Here is a 16,007-nt window from a genome sequence, read left to right on the forward strand (position 1 = left end):
GTGACTCACACTAGTTGTGTTACTTCATTAAACATAATTGAACACATTGTCATACTAAAGTCTGTTTTATCTCCTTACCCGAAACCTAAGTACTCGATAGGAGAGGCAAGATGCTTCACCTTGTCTTCACATGGACTTCAGTTTTTGTATCTGACTTTAAAACTTGGTCAAAAACTGTCCATGCAAAGAGTATGCTTGAGTTACCAGTCTAAACACTTCCCACACAAGGGACTTGTGTAGGTAAAGCTTTCTAGAAGTTAATGATAGTATAGAAGCTTAGAAAGAAACTGTTTTGAGTATATCAGCCTGGAATGTGAGTCCTTGTTACACAGTATAAGAGCTCCATAAAGTGCAGTGGATGAATGGATGGATGGATGGATGATGGATAATGGCTGGGTATCTCGATAAATATGCATACATATTTTGTACAGTTATTGACAATTCTCAGTGTCCTTTGTCTTTTCATATTGTGGATGTTTAAGATAGCATCAAAAAGAAGGGTTCTTGGATTGCAAACCTTGACAATAATTTCTTAGAATTCATTTACTGTGCTCACATTTGTTTATAAAAATTCTTTGTATACATTATTCCACACTATTCTAGCATCATTTATAAATAATACAGTTGTTAGTAGCTTTTTAAAATATCAAAATATTCTCCACATGTAGAAGTTGATTTTGATACACAGTAAATACATAAATTTAAAAAGTGAGATGCCCAATAAACAAGTTTTCTTCCCTGTTGCTCTCACCTTTACTTTTCAGTTTGTATGCACCAAGACAAGTTTTTATTAATGTGTTTAGCAATTAGAAATTTAAATAATGTTAAGAACCTGTGGAAATATACCGGCAAAATTAAAATGCTATTTTGTTATCCATACTTAAATATATCCCTACTTTTCAACTATGAAACACTAAAGAAATATATCTTAATTTGTAAGCATCCATGCTTACTTACCAATCCATGGTATCCTGATATGGTCAAAGGGAATTAAACCAGGCCTCAAACTCAGAAATCCACCTGCCTCTGCCTCCCTTGTGCTGGGATTAGAGGCATGTGCCACCACCACCCGGCTCTGAGCCAAATTTCTAACCCTGAGTTTTAAAACTTGTCTAATCAAAGAAAGGGTAAGTAATTTAGTATGACTGAATAATGTCTAACTTTCTTTATAATATCTATTTAGTTATGTAAACCATATTCTGAGATGACGTACTAAAGCTAGGTGAAAGCTTAAGATTGAAGTGTTTGTCCTTTCTCTCTGCGTCCCTTACTTGGCTTTCTTTCATTCTGTCTTGTCCTTCTTTATTTCTTTAGTAACTGATGTTTGAAAATCAGATTATGATATTGGCAGGTATTTCTTATTCATATCTAACTGCTTTATATTAAGTTTATTTGTAATAACTACCTGAGAGCTGAAATCATATTACATGTAATTCCTGATATCCTTAATCACAGTTTCTATTTATTTTGTCTTTCCCAGGTTTAACAACCTAATAGTTAGGTGAGAGTCTTACCTCTTAGGAGTCCGGTAGAGATGGCAGTTGAATGGCCAGTATTTAGAGGTTACAAGCTTAGTTACCACATTTTTTTTTAATGAAGATTAAAAGTTTAATATCTATGTTTCACCTTAGTCTTTTTAAAGTCAGCCCCTGTTTGCAGTTGTAAAAGGTGAGCAAACACATTTGTTGTCCTTTGTAGCATGCACAAAGAAGGGCTTAGTAGACTTCCTTTGAGCTTCATGAGGCTGTCCTGTCTTCAGTAGTCTGGTATTTACCATCATTGTTAAGATAGGAAGAAGGAGGATCCAATGGATGCAGGATCATTAGTTTTGGATGAATTATAAATTTGGCTAATGTTTAAGAAGGTAAACCTATTGAGTTTGTGGGATGCATCTTTGTTTCTTTTCCCTCGTGAGCATTCATTCTATAACCTATCATTTCCTTTAAGAATAATAGTTAAGAAGCAGTGCCATGAGTGTTTGAAACCATCATTCAATAAAAACGACAGAAAGAAATAAAGAAAGAAGGAAAGAAAGGGAAGTCAAACTCAAAATGATAGATATACAGTGTAGAAAAGGTTTGCTATCATAGTAAGAAAATGCATCTTTCTTCAAATGTTTTAAAGTTAATGATTGCTTACAGGGTAAACCATAGTTGACAGAGAAAGGTGGGGATGGGATCATCACAGCATATAACTAAATTTGGATATTTTATGTATTGTAGACTTAAAGCTTTGCAGGTTTGTCTTTTTATTTTCATTGCCTGAAATACAAAGCTGAGGAAAAAAAAAAACATGAACATACTAGTTAATTGACAGGCAGTTAATAAATTTTATCTGTTGTATAAGCAAGGATCTCCTTAATGTTTTTGAGCAAGACGTAGTGATGAGGTCAGATCCCCATAATGAGACATTATCTTAGACTTTGAAATATGTCTTTAAAGTATATCTATTTAAATCCTTATTTTGTATTTTAGTTAAGAGCCTCTGAGTAATTGTTAGAATAATAGCTAAGGCATTTTTATTGCATTTTATTTTTCTTACTAGTTCTCATTAGACATAGAACATCTTAGTTACTTTTCTATTGCTGTGAAGAAACTTTTTTATTACTATATATTCAATCTTTAATCAACAAACATTTGGGGTTATAACTATTTTTCCGGATGTGCTAATGGAGATAGTGATCAATAAAACCACCCTTTTCCAATTCTGCATGAGGCATAATTAGATGGAGATTCTGGACTGATTGAATAGTCACAGAGAATGTTCTGTAGCAGAATCAAAGAGTTCTGCGAAGAATATTAGAAGCAAATGTTCTGAGTTCAGAAAATGGCTTCGTGAGAATGAATTACACAGGACAGGTAAAGGACTGAAAGGAGGCTCATGCTGGTTTCTCTTTCTGTTCCTTGTACCTATGTAGGATCCCTCCAACAGTCACGTGTCTGTATTTAGAGATTCTTGTTTTCTGTTTCCTCTCACCAGCCACACTTCTTATTCTTCTGAATTTTGATTTTGATTTCCTATGCTCTCAACGTTGTAGATATCATACAACATCCTGATTTCCTTGGCTCAGACAAATGTGTTCTGTTTTCTATTATTAGTACTTCTTTAACTAATTCAAAGGTCGTCATGATAAAAGTCCTGGAAAGTAGGATTGCAGAGAATATACCTCAAGTGAATTTAAACTGACTATGATTGTAAGAGACATCAGAAGTAATACAAAGCATTTTAGGAATAATTTGGGAGGAAAATCTGTTGCTATCTATTTTAGTGAGAAATGCAGCCCAAGTAACAAATGAACAATGAAGTACTTGTACTGCAGCATAAGTCCAGAGAAAAAACATTGAGCAGAATCTTGGTACCATCAAGATGTCATAAAACAGCTTCATGGTGACTGTAGAGGTTATTCCTTTGGCTCCAAATGTGAGGGAGTTTCATTAGTTCAGGAAAATACTGTTTCTTGCCTTACTACTGAGTAGGAAATGTTGTAATCTTAAACTTCAAATCATTTTATGGAATCCTTATTATAATAAATGTTAAATTCTCATGGTAATGATAATGATAGCCATAGTAATATCATTCACTGTTTCCCATGATTGGTTTCCCATGATTGGAACCAAGGGTTTTTTTTTTTTTTGTTTGCTCTGTTTTGTTTTGTTTTTTAGATATTGTCTTTATTTACATTTCAAATGTTATCCCCTTTCCTAGTTTCCCCTCTGAAAATCCCTTATCCTCTCTCCTCTTTCCCCTCTCCCTGCTAACCAACCCACCCACCTCCACTTCCTGGCCCTGGCATTCCCATATACTAGGGCATAGAACTGTGAAGAAACTTCTTGACCACGGCAACTTATAAAATAAACCGTTTCATAAGGTGAAACCATGATTATCATGGTGGGAAGGATGGCAGCAGGCAGGTATGACCCTGCAGCAATAGCTAAGAGCCTGCTTATGACCTACAAATTACAAGGCAGTGAGAGAGACTGTGCTTGGAAATGGTGTTTGGAACCTCAGAAGCCGCCCTCAGTGACACACCTCCTTCAGCAAGTCCACACTTCCTATGCCTTTCTGATCAGTGTTACCAACTGGAAACCAAATGTTTAAATACATGAGCCTATTGGAGCCTTTCTCATTCAAACTACCACATAGAGCAAGATACATATGTTAATTTCAATTCACACCTTATTTAACCTGGCATATCAATTTTCTTACACTCTGATAACTCTTAAGTGCAGTATATGATTATTTAGAATATGTGTATACTCTAATGTTTAGATCTGCTCATCTATAAAATGAAAAGTGAATTTAAATTTTTATAAATTTGCTTATAATTTAATTGAGTTCTATGTAAGGATTAATGGCAATTTCTAATACCCGCACTTGGCAAACTGCTGTAAGAGTATCTTAGATTAGAAAGCCAGCTTGGGAATCCATAACATGTTTTGGGAAGGTCTTAACTTCATCCTGAGATTATATCTCAAGAAAGAATGACAGGGGAGAGTCAAGAATGCTGTTGAGTATTGCAAAAAAATTCATTATTTTCCTTATTATTCAGTACCCTGTGTCTCTAATTTCCCTCTATCTCCATCCCACTAATATTAATTCTGCAAGTATCATGTAACCAAGTCTTCGTATTTTGATATTTCACCAGTTGTTTTAAGAGTGTATGTTGTCGTATTTAGAGCAGGTTTAATGTTTTCCTCTTGTGTGGACATTTAACCTATCCATTCTCTCAACTGATGGTAGTATGATGGCTATGTTACTAAGCAAATTGCTGATTATAGTATTAACCTTCACTGGTGGCCTTCATTTGATAGATTATGTGTCTACAAACACCTAGAAGGAATTCATTTGGATTTTTTATGGATGGTGACTCTTAGAAATTGGCGTCTGTTGGAAAGATTCTAGAAAATATACTTATGGAATTGTTACAAATGACATTGGTTTTTGATGGAAATAAAGCCTGAACTTAGTAAAGTCCCCTAATCTACTGGATGCAAAGCTTGCAATCTTATACCTCAGCCAAGAACTATGAAGCCATCCAAATCAGATGATTGTCTGGCCCCTCCATGGCCAAAAACAGCTGAAGGATAGCCACTGCCCTGGCTCTTGTCTTCTGACATTCCGAGGAGATTGGTACTCAGGCTGAATGACAGTTGTCCTGTAAATATGTGGATCTAGTCGCACCTACAGAGATCAGACCTCACCAGCGTTGCAGAAGTGCTGACCTTTAGTTCCCTAGAGTTTATTGAGGGAAAATAAGGAACAAACTGAATACTCATGGTACATTATTTCACAGTCATTGTCTGTGGTCATAGCTCTGACATCATTGGGTTTAAGGGCTCTTTCTGTATAAGATTGTTTAAAAGGAAGTGCCATATATGTAGCAAATGGCAGATTCTATTAGAAAGAACTGATATCATCAAAAAACCCAGTCTGATCTTTAGTTGATTTCTTTTTCATTAATGTTATAGACATCTCCCATCCTGAACAAGAAGCTAATGGTAATAGTAACTAATTAACATCCTGCATATTTAATTTTTACTATGTTGATTTTTAGTTATGATGAAGGTTAATTTATCTAACTTTACTAAGAGAATTTGGAACTGATTGGTTTTCTTCAACCTGCCACAAGCTAGAGTCATCTTAGAATAGGGACCTGCAGTTGAGGAGTTGCCTCCATCGATTAGCATTGTGGGTTTTTGTTTGTTTGTTTTGTTTGTTTTATTTTTTGTTTTTTTTTAAATAACAGGAATGTTGCTTCATAGCTTGCAGTAAATGACCATTTTATTCAGTGTTTGATTCTAGATTTACTACTTATATAGATTTTACCTTATGGTTATGTGCTTAGCAGTTATTCCTCACAGTTGGATAATAGGAACTTTAGTATAGAAATATGCTTTGAAGGGTAAGATTAACTTATTGATGCATATTAAAAATAAACAATATAAATAATATATACACATACACACATAAGAAATACCAAAGAGGTGGATAGTATGCATACTGCTTAGTAAATCAGAAAACTCTTCCTAAATGCTTTTTTCAGAAATAGCAGTACAGTTAGTAAAACTTAAATCATGAAGAGATCCTCAGGCTAGATGCTGTTTTTACCATGGCTTTCCCATGGTAACTCAAGGTAGAGATTGGTAGAATACTAAATATACAGAGCCAAAGGTCTGTAACTCCTAGTACACATATCACTATTTTGTACAAAATAATATGTTGAAAATCATTTTGCTTTGTTATAAAGTTTTTGCTTAATTGCATTTTTAAAAATTATTTTGTTTGTGCATGTGCCACAGCATGCATCTGTAGGTCAGGGGACAACTGTATGGATCTCAGGGATAAAACTTAAGCTCTCAGGGTTGGTGGAAAACATCTCTACGTGCTTAGTTATCAGCTAACGGCATTTGATTTTTGAGACAGGGTATCATATATCCCAGGCTAGCCCAAAACTAATTTGTAGCAGAAGGCCTTTGAATCCCTGATACACCTGCTTCTACTTCCAGGTGCTGAGATTATAGGTATGAGGCATGCATGTCACCTGACTTCCTAGGAAATCTTTTGTCTATGCCTTTTGTATACATTTTTTCCCTTTAATAATACTAAGCACACTTTATACCTTAAAAGTACAGAGACGAGTCAAGCAACCTGATAGGTATGAAAAGGAGAGTGTAAAAATAAACATTCCATGGGACCTTAACACTAGTTTGTCAATTAATAATTCTAATTGAAATATAAAAGTTATAATAGTACTATAAATTATCTACATTAAGTAGATACTTAAAAGGCATGCTAAAATAGTGATAATTTTATTGAAAATTAAAATTATTAGCAACAAGTAAAACTTATATTCTGCTTTCTGACATATTCCAGCTGTGTTACTTATAAAGATACATTGATATTTATATACAGCAATTCTTTCTCTGTATGAGTATATGTTCAAACATGTGAATTCATGTATATGTGCATGTAAATACGGAAATGATTGGCAGAAACTCTATTTCTTGAGACACATACTGTGATTATCCAGGGAAATTCTCCCTAATGCCTTCTGATAAACAATGAAACATGAATTTCGCTTATCTTATTCTTTAAGAGTTATTTGCTGCTTCATGGTCATTTACTAGTAGACCCTGAGTTTGAGATTTGGATGGAATTGTTCTGGTTCACTGATTGCTGTGAGTTTTTTTGTTGAGAGTTCCAGACTGTTAAGAAAAGGATTTTTTTCCTCTTTGATCATTCAATATTACCTTTTTCACTAACTGCATTCCTTCAGACTATACTGTCTTTGAAATGCATTATTTTAAAGCACTTTTAAATGAACACATTTTATATATTTCACTCTTTATAACTCTCTTTTTAGTTGAAAAATTGGGAAGCATAGCATTACAAATTTAATAATTGTTAAAATTGTGGTCAGTTTTAAGATAAATTAACTGCTTGTATGATGAAAACTTAAGAACGTCCTTGAATTTTCAAATTATCATCACCTGCCAATGGACCATAGTGATACAGGCGCTCCTCATGCTAAGAGAGTAAAAGGGTCCCTGGACTCTCACAAAGGAAGAGGAGAAGCAGAACAAACAGAAGCAGAAGCAAGTGCAGCTGCATAAATGGTGAAGCATTTTCTTTTCCTTTCTTTCCTTTCCTTTCCGTTCCTTTTCTTTCTTTCTTTTTTAATTATTATTTTCACTTACTTGAGAAACCCATGTCTATACTCCGTCATATAACTGTTCTTTTTTTTTTCTATTTTTGTTTATTTAGTTATTTATTTGAGTCTTCAAACATACCAGAAGAAGGCATCAGATCCCATTACAGATGGTTGTGAGCCACCATGTGGTTGCTGGGAATTAAACTCAGGACGTCTGGATGAGCAGTCAGTGCTCTTAACCTCTGAGCCATCTCTCCAGCCCCTCATGTAACCGTTCTTGAACAGTGAAGATATTTTATGAGCAGATCTTATCATAGCATCCTATAATGTTCATATCATCAGTATAAGTATCTGCTCTAACTTGCTATAGGTCTCATGTATAAAGAAATTAAAGTAACAAAAATCCTTCTGTAAAGGTAGTATGTGAACCGTGACCTGGAAACTGTCCTGAAAATCAGTCATTTCTACCAAATTTCCCATTTCTATGGCATTTTAGTAATGTCATTTTTTATTTGGAGTACAATTTTTAATGCAAAAAGCAGATTCTATTTTCTCAGCATCAGGGACTTTTGATGCAGAGTAGGCTGGACTGTATGTCGACTGTATTCTTTGTAGATGAAACTCAGTAATCATGTTTTTGTATGTGTGATAAGAGATAAATAAAAATAACATTCCTATTTATTAAGCATTATTTTGTCCTAGAAAAATTTTCTCCTAAGGGCATAATGTATATGCCAAACAAATATTTATTTAAGAAGTACGTTGAATAATTTTTCTAGCATAAAGGCATGTACATTAGTTGTATGAAAATTGAGTAAGTATAGGCTTGTCCTGGGTACAGAATTGCTACTTTCCATAATTGGCTCTGATGTGTGAGTAAATTTGGGCTTATTTAAAGTTTTATAGTTCTAAATTTTCAAGAAAAATAGCAATTACTCCTGTTCCAGGCGAGACCATTTAGATAGATAGCTGTTTCGTTGTTATTAAATGTTACTGGGTTTTGCTTTTTGTCTTGTTGGTTTGGGTTTTTCTATAAGGTGGAGGGAGAGAGCTAGCTCTGTGGGGTTATCTTCTTCACTACACAAGCATGGGAGTGAAAACACTATAAATAGAAGTATAATGAAAAATAGAAAATAAAACAAGGAATGATACTTTCCCAAGCTCATTGACTTATCAGGAAAAAGAAGTAAGCTATAGACAAGGGTATAGTCTCATTCTCAAGCTTGTAGTCTTAAGTGCTATGCTATATAAATCTGTGCTGCCAACATGAAAATCTCTATTACTTTTAGAATAACAGGTAAGCGATTTCACATTAAGTATGATTCTATTTATAAAATTCTGGACCCCATTTTATAGTTGGCTTAGAAGATAACAGAGAGTATGGGCCTGGGTATGTGGATCACTTGGTAGATTGCTTGGCTAGCTTGCATGAAGTCTTCTATATCTTCCTAGGTAGCACAATAGGACAAGTTTGATAGCACATGCCTATAATTTTAGGACCCTGGAGGTAGAGGCAAGACTTGCAGTTCAGACCTACATGTTAAGTTCTACTCCATTTTGTGTTAAATGTTCTTGCTTTAAAAAGGAGAGGAAAAGAAACCAGAGTTATGGATGATAGTATTTCATTTTAGGAATAGTGTGTATACTGGAAATAAGCTTCAAAAGAATGGTAAGTCATGGTTTAGGAATAATGCCTGCCTCTTCCTTCTAACTCTTATTGCCTTTTACAAGTGCCTTTTGAAAATAATGACTTCCTAAAGAAGGAGATACCAGCTACAATGTACAATGTGACTTCTCTTAAAATAAAGATCTCCAGGGGAGGACCTATAAGCATAAGGGGTTGTGAGCTAGTAATTAATAATTATAACTGCTCTAATAGAGATGTAATAGCACTTTATGAAAAGATGGTTACAGTAATGACTCAAACAAGAGGCAATCCAGAATAGAATGAAGCAACAAAAGATAATAACTTACTTGAGAAGAAGAATGAGTTTATAACTCAGGGTATGACCAAAGATGAAGGAAAATCATGAGACTCACGGAGATTAATTGCAACTAAAAGATTCTGTCTGGCTTGTGTGCCCACAGGTGTGTGTGTGTGTGTGTGTGTGTGTGTGTGTGTGTGTGTGTGTTTGTTTAAAAGCAGAGTGCTGGTCTAGGATTTTGACCGCAGTACATCTTTGTTTGTTTATTTGCTTGTCTGTCTGTCTGTCTTTTTTCCATCCATGGCTTTACCTAAAGCATGGCCCTTTTAGGAGAAATGGAAATAACCTTCTTTTCAGATGAATGCATCAAGCTGTTGGAGCTCTTTCCATGCCTAGGTGTGTAACAGACTCAATTTAAACATTGCTACAATACCATTATAACACTAAAGAAAACTTCCTTTATTTCTGTATTAATTTGAAAAGTTTGTAGATTTTTCTAATCATAACATTAACTGTGTTTTCTTTTATTATTATTATTACTTTTAGTTTTTTACAATCCAGTCATTACTGCCCTCCCACAGTTCCTCATCCTATTCCTCCTTTCCCCTGTCTCCAAGAGGATGTCCCTACCACTCCACCCCACCCACACCAGGCCTCCCCCACTTCCTGGTTTCTCAAGAGTCCTGACGGTTAGGTGCTTCTCTCTCTGAGGGCAGGCCAGGCAGTCCTCTGCTGTATATGTGTCAGGGCCTCATATGAGCTGGTGTATGCTGCCTGTTGGTTGTCTCAGTGTCTGAGAGATCTCAGGAATCCAGATTAGTTGAGACTGCTGGTCTTCCTATGGGGTCTCCCTCCTTAGTTTCTTCCAGCTTTTCCCTAATTCAACCACAAGGGTCACCAGCTTCTGTCCATTGGTTGGGTGCAAATATCTGTATCTGACTCTTTCAGCTGCTTGTTGGGCTTCTCAGTGGGAAGCCTTTCTAGGTTCTGTCTGTAAGCACACCATAGCATCAGTAATAGTGCCTTGGGCACTCCCCTTGAGCTGCATCCCAATTTAGGCCTGTCACTGGACCTCCTTTCCCTCGGGGTTTTTTCTATTTTTGTTTCTACAGTTCGGTTAGACAGAAAGAAACTCTGGGTCAGAGTTTTTGACTGTGGAATGGCAACCTTGTCCCTACACTTGATGCCCTGTCTTTCTAAGAAGTGGACTCTAGAAATTCCTTCTCCCCACTGTGGAACATTTCATCTAAGGTCCCTCCTTTTGAGTCCTGAGAATCTCTCACCTCCCAGGTCTCTGGTTCATCTTACAGGGTTCCCCTACCTCCTACCTCCTGAGGTTGCCTATTTCCATTCTTTCTGCTGGCCCTCAGGACTTCACTCCTGTTTCCCCCCTCCTTCCAAATACCTGGTCATGTGTTCTCCCTTTTCTCTCCCCCTACCCTCTCCTACCTGAGTTCCTCCATCCTTCCCCCTACCTGACCTGTGATTGCTTTCTTCCTCCCAAGTGGGATTGAAGCATCCTCCCTTGGGCTCTTTGGCTTGTTAACCTTCTTTAGATCTATGGATTGTATCCTGTGTATTCTGTAATTTTTGGCTAGTATCTATGTATTATTGAGTATATAGCATGCATGTCCTCACTCAGAATGATATTTTCTAGTTCCATCCATTTACCTGCAAAAACTCATGATGTCTTTGTTCTTAATAGCTGAGTGGTATTCTATTGTGTAAATGAACCACATTTTTTGTATCTCTTCTTCCATTCTCAGACATCTGGGTTGTTTCTAACTTCTAGGTATCACAAATAAGGCCACTATGAGCATAGTGGAACACGTGCCCCTGTGGCATGTTAGGGCATTTTTTTGGATATATGCCCAAGAGTTGAATAGCCAAGACCAATAGGTCTTCAGGTAGATCTATTTCCAATTTTCTGAGGAACGTACAGACTGATTTCTGGAGTGATTGTTCCAGTTTGCAATCCCACCAGCAATGGAGGAGTGTTCCTCTTTCTCTACATCCTTGCTAACATATGTTGTCACCTGAGTTTTTGATCTTAGCCATTATGATTGGTGTAAGGTGTAATCTCAGAGTTTTTGTTTTTGTTTTGATTTATTGTTTGTTTTTTGGATTGGAATTTCCCTGATGACTAAGGACTTCAAGCATTTTCTTTTCTTTCTTTTTATTTTTTACATATTTAACTTTTATTCATCTGTTTTTATGTATATGAACAGTACATAGGAAATTTAGTGATTTCTAAAGGCTAAACAAAATATCATATGTACCATTATATCAATATACCTCCTCCTTTCCTTCCTCCCTCTCTCTGTATCTACATATCTACTTGTCTGTCTGAAAATATATGTATAGTTAATTAAGAACTGAGAATATAGTAATTATAATCAATATTTTATTCATTATTTTTCATTTTATAACAGATTTAATAAAACTATTCTTATATAAAAGTGGAACATTGCTATAAAAGGAGTAGGTATAATTAAAAGTAAACTAATAATAAAAAAAGATTAAAGAAACATTTTAAGTGTGACTAAATATCCATCATCATCCAATTTCTTATTACAGAAGTTCACTTTACTAATGCATACATATTCAATGCTGAGTTTGAGATTTTAGCTCTATCATACACTGTTTAGCAACTACTTATCAGCTGTTCCTTACCATTATCTTAATATTTTTCTTCATTATTTTATACTTAACATTGTGCCATATATATTTTGTGTTATTTCCTCTTAATTTGCAATCTAGAAAATATTATGTGATGTTTAGAGAAATCAGTTTGTTAACTTATATGAATTCAGATTTATGGTTTTTTTTTTCTTTTTTTTTTTTTTTTTTTTTTTTTTTTTTTTTTTTTTTTTTTTTTTTTTTTGTTTTTGTCTTTTCTTCTTGCATTTGAACATTTTTTTTAGGTGATTTTCAGCCATTCAAGATTCCTTGTTGTGAATTCTCTGCTTAGTTCTATACCCCATGTTTTTGATTGGGTTGTTTGGATTTTTTGTAGGTTAGCTTCTTGAGTTCTTTATATATTTGGGATATTAGCCCTCTATCAGATGTGGGGTTAGTGAAGATTTTTTCCCAATCTGTAGGTTGCTGATTTGTCTTATTGACAGTGCCCTTTGCCTTACACAAGCTTTCCAATTTCATGAGGTCCCATTTATCAATTCTTGATCTTAGAGCCTGAGCCATTGGAGTTCTGTTTAAGAAATACCTCCCACCCCCAATCCTTGCCAATCAGTTTGAGGCTCTTCCCACTTTCTCTTCTATTAGATGCAGTGTATCTGGTTTTATGTTGAAGTCCTTGATCCAGTTGGACTTGAGTTTTGTGCAAGGTGACAAATAGGGATCTATTTTCATTTTTCTACACACCGACTGCCAGTTTGACCAGCACCATTTATTGAAGATGCTTTCTTTTTTCCATTGTACATTTTTGACTTCTTGTCAAAGTTCAAGATCCATAAGTGAGTTGTTTTATTTCTGGATCTTCAATTCTATTACCATTGATTAAACTACATCACCAGTAGTAATACAGTTGAAAATTGAAGATACTTTTTGTTTTAGGAAATGATAAAGATTCTGTAGTTTTTCTGGTTTGTACTATAGCCAGGTATTAGGTGTAAATAGGGTCCCTGTTAGCCTAAGGTGCAATAATAATTGGTAATATATCAGTCAGGATAGACTCTATTGTGCAATAACGAGAAGCTCAATGGTAGAAACAACAGTGATTTGTTTGTTGATCCCATCCATTTCTATCATGTACCACAAGAACTGCTCATAAGAAGCACCTAAGAATCTAAGGCAACAGCCATTGTTTCAGTCATTGCTGATGGCCATGCTGGAAAGCATTTTAGGGGATGAGAGGGGAGTGTCTCATATTTGTAAACTAACATTCCAGCTCAGACGTCACACACCCAAATTCAAGGAGGCTGAGAAGTTAAGTCTTTATATGTAGCAAAAAGATCCAGGTGCACAGCATTATAATTTGCCCTGGTTGTAATATTTTTATATACCATTGCTAATATATCTCATTTATTCACAGACTACCCTCATGAAGTAAATGGTCCCAGAGTATCGTACTGTATTATACTGAAGTCTGAATGAAAGAATTAATTATGTAGTAAACATCACAGACACTTGCTCAGAGGGCAAACCTGCCCTGTAGCTTTTTTGTATATCCTTGAAGGAATGTTTACCATGCTTTTAGCACTGGTTTTAAAGGGCTCAGGAAAACAAAGACTTTAAGCAACCTGCATATGAAAAATAACAACAACAACAAAAAACAAACAAACACTATCTAAGCCTTTACAGAAAACATTTGCCCAAAACTTGCTTTATTATATCTGTACTTAAATTTGAAGCATCTACAGCAAATTCCTCTTTAGCTAACTGTTGGATAAAATGTAAACTACCAATAAGGTTTTCATTTCTCTTAGTAGTTTGCCTTTTATTTAGGGTGATACACAATTTTTGTGGGGCTATGATCCCTTATTGTACCAAAATACAGTCTTTTATTAACCTTTAGACACTACTGGAACTAGGCTTTAAAGCAGTGAGGCAGTTATTTGATTTGATGCATGGATAGTGTCTGTGTAGAAATGTTGAGTGGTGCTTTGTTTTAGAATGGGAAATAAAAGAAGCTATAAATAACTGCTTTTTAGAAAATAAGACTTAAATTCATTTATCTTGAAAATTTACATTTAAAAATCACTGACTAAAATTATGAGGCAAGGAACCTCCAAAAATGCTGGTAAGTCATTGACTGCTGGGCATTTAATCCAGAGTAGTTTGTAAACCCCTTTAAACTTACTTGGAGAAAACTAACTTTGCATTTGCAATTAGACATCAGTTACAGAGAGCTTCTTGGTTAGTGTCCTGGCTGGTGGTGTGTGTCAACTTGACACAAATTGGAGTTATCACAGAGAAAGGAGCTTCAGGTGAAGAAATGCCTCTATGAGGTCCAGCTGTAAGGCATTTTCTCAATTAGTGATCAAGGGTAGGTGGGCCCCTTGTGGGTGGGACCATCTCTGGGCTGTTAGTCATGGGTTCTATAAGAGAGCAAGTTGAGCAAGCCAGGGGAAGCAATCCTGACTACTTTGGTGATGAACAGCAATGTGGGAGGTACAAATTGGTACCAGCATAGTGGGGTATTCCTATGACAACCTGACCATGTTTTGGGGAGGACTGTGGAAGGACTTTGGAGCTTTAGGCTAGAAGAGCCATTGGGATATTAAGAACTCTGTGGGATGTTGTGTAGGAGCTTGGAAGATAATGTTGAGAACAGTGTAGAAGATGTAGGCCTGGCTTGTGAAATTTCAGAAGGAAGATTAAAGATTCTTAACAGGGCCATTGTTGTTTTGATTGTGAAGATTCTGTGGTTTTGGTTAGCTGGGGCTGAAGAATCAGCTGTGATTAACAAGATACCAGAGCTACTAGAGTGAATCCTTTACATTACTGGGACTATTGATACTGGATAGCCGGAACTAAGAAATTAGTGGTGATTAAGAAGAGACCAGCATCACTGAGGTGAAGTCTGGAACACAGAGGCAGCCACAATTGAACCTTGTATTAAGAGACTTTGAACTGTAAAAAGACTCTGAATTTCAAAAGAGATTGGATATTTTAAAGAGATTCAAATTTTAATATGTAAGAATTTGTAAAGATTGTGGGACTTTTAAAGTTGTTTAGATATTGAGGATGAATAAGGGTTGAGGCTTAATAGTGATGTGTTTGTGTGTCAAGTCGACACAAACTGGAATTATCACAGAGAAAGGAGCCTTGCTTGAGAAAATGCTTCAATGAGATCCAGCTGTAAGGCATTTTCTCAATTATTGATGAAGGGTGAGAGGGCCCATTGTGGGTTGTGCTCACCCTGGGCTGGTAGTCTTGGGTTCTAAAGAAAGCCAGGGGAAGCAAGCCAGTAAGCAGCACCTCTCCATGGCTTCTGCATCAGTTCCTGCCTCCAAGTTCCTGTGTGAGATCCTTTCCTAACTTCCTTTGGTGATGAGCAGCATTGTGGGAAGTGTAAGCTGAATAAACCCTTTCCTCCCCAATTTGCTTCTTGTGCAGGAAAAGAAACCCTGAAGATGACTGGACAAGGAAGACCTGAAGTAGAATGAATTCTTGAGTTATAAGACTTGGAATCCTTGAGCAGTATTGAAGTAAAGTCACAGTCTAATCATTAGAACAACAGGTTAAGAGTCAAAACTGTGCTTTCATAACCTTCAATTACCTAACTATATCAAAAATTTGTTGGTCTGGGTAAGGAAGAGAGAAAGATAATGGTATAATTGCTGTTGCCTGGATTGCAAAAAAATGCCTATATAACCCTTTTGCCCTTTCATCCCCTTAGCTAAGATAAGTTATAAATGGACAAAAGGGATGTGTCTGTCCAACCCTTCACTAACCACGTGATATTGAAA

At 35.8% G+C, this 16,007-nt stretch overlaps 1 protein-coding gene across 4 annotated transcripts in view; it reads left to right on the plus strand.

The window, feature by feature from the left end:
- Mbd5 (methyl-CpG binding domain protein 5) overlaps positions 1–16,007 on the plus strand; it is a 358,857-nt gene that overhangs the window by 36,620 nt on the left and 306,230 nt on the right. The window contains exon 1 of one of the 4 annotated variants that reach the window (XM_029474045.1): positions 15,650–15,778. The exons of 2 other annotated variants lie outside the window; for them this stretch is intronic. The gene's annotated coding sequence lies outside the window, so the exon portion shown is untranslated. Of the gene's footprint in view, positions 1–15,649; positions 15,779–16,007 lie in introns of those variants that run through there. One more of the 4 variants, XM_029474047.1, reaches the window with a different exon arrangement.

The sequence above is a fragment of the Mus caroli genome, chromosome 2 (assembly GCF_900094665.2).
Source record: "Mus caroli chromosome 2, CAROLI_EIJ_v1.1, whole genome shotgun sequence".
In the NCBI taxonomy this organism is placed as follows: Eukaryota; Metazoa; Chordata; class Mammalia; order Rodentia; family Muridae; genus Mus; species Mus caroli.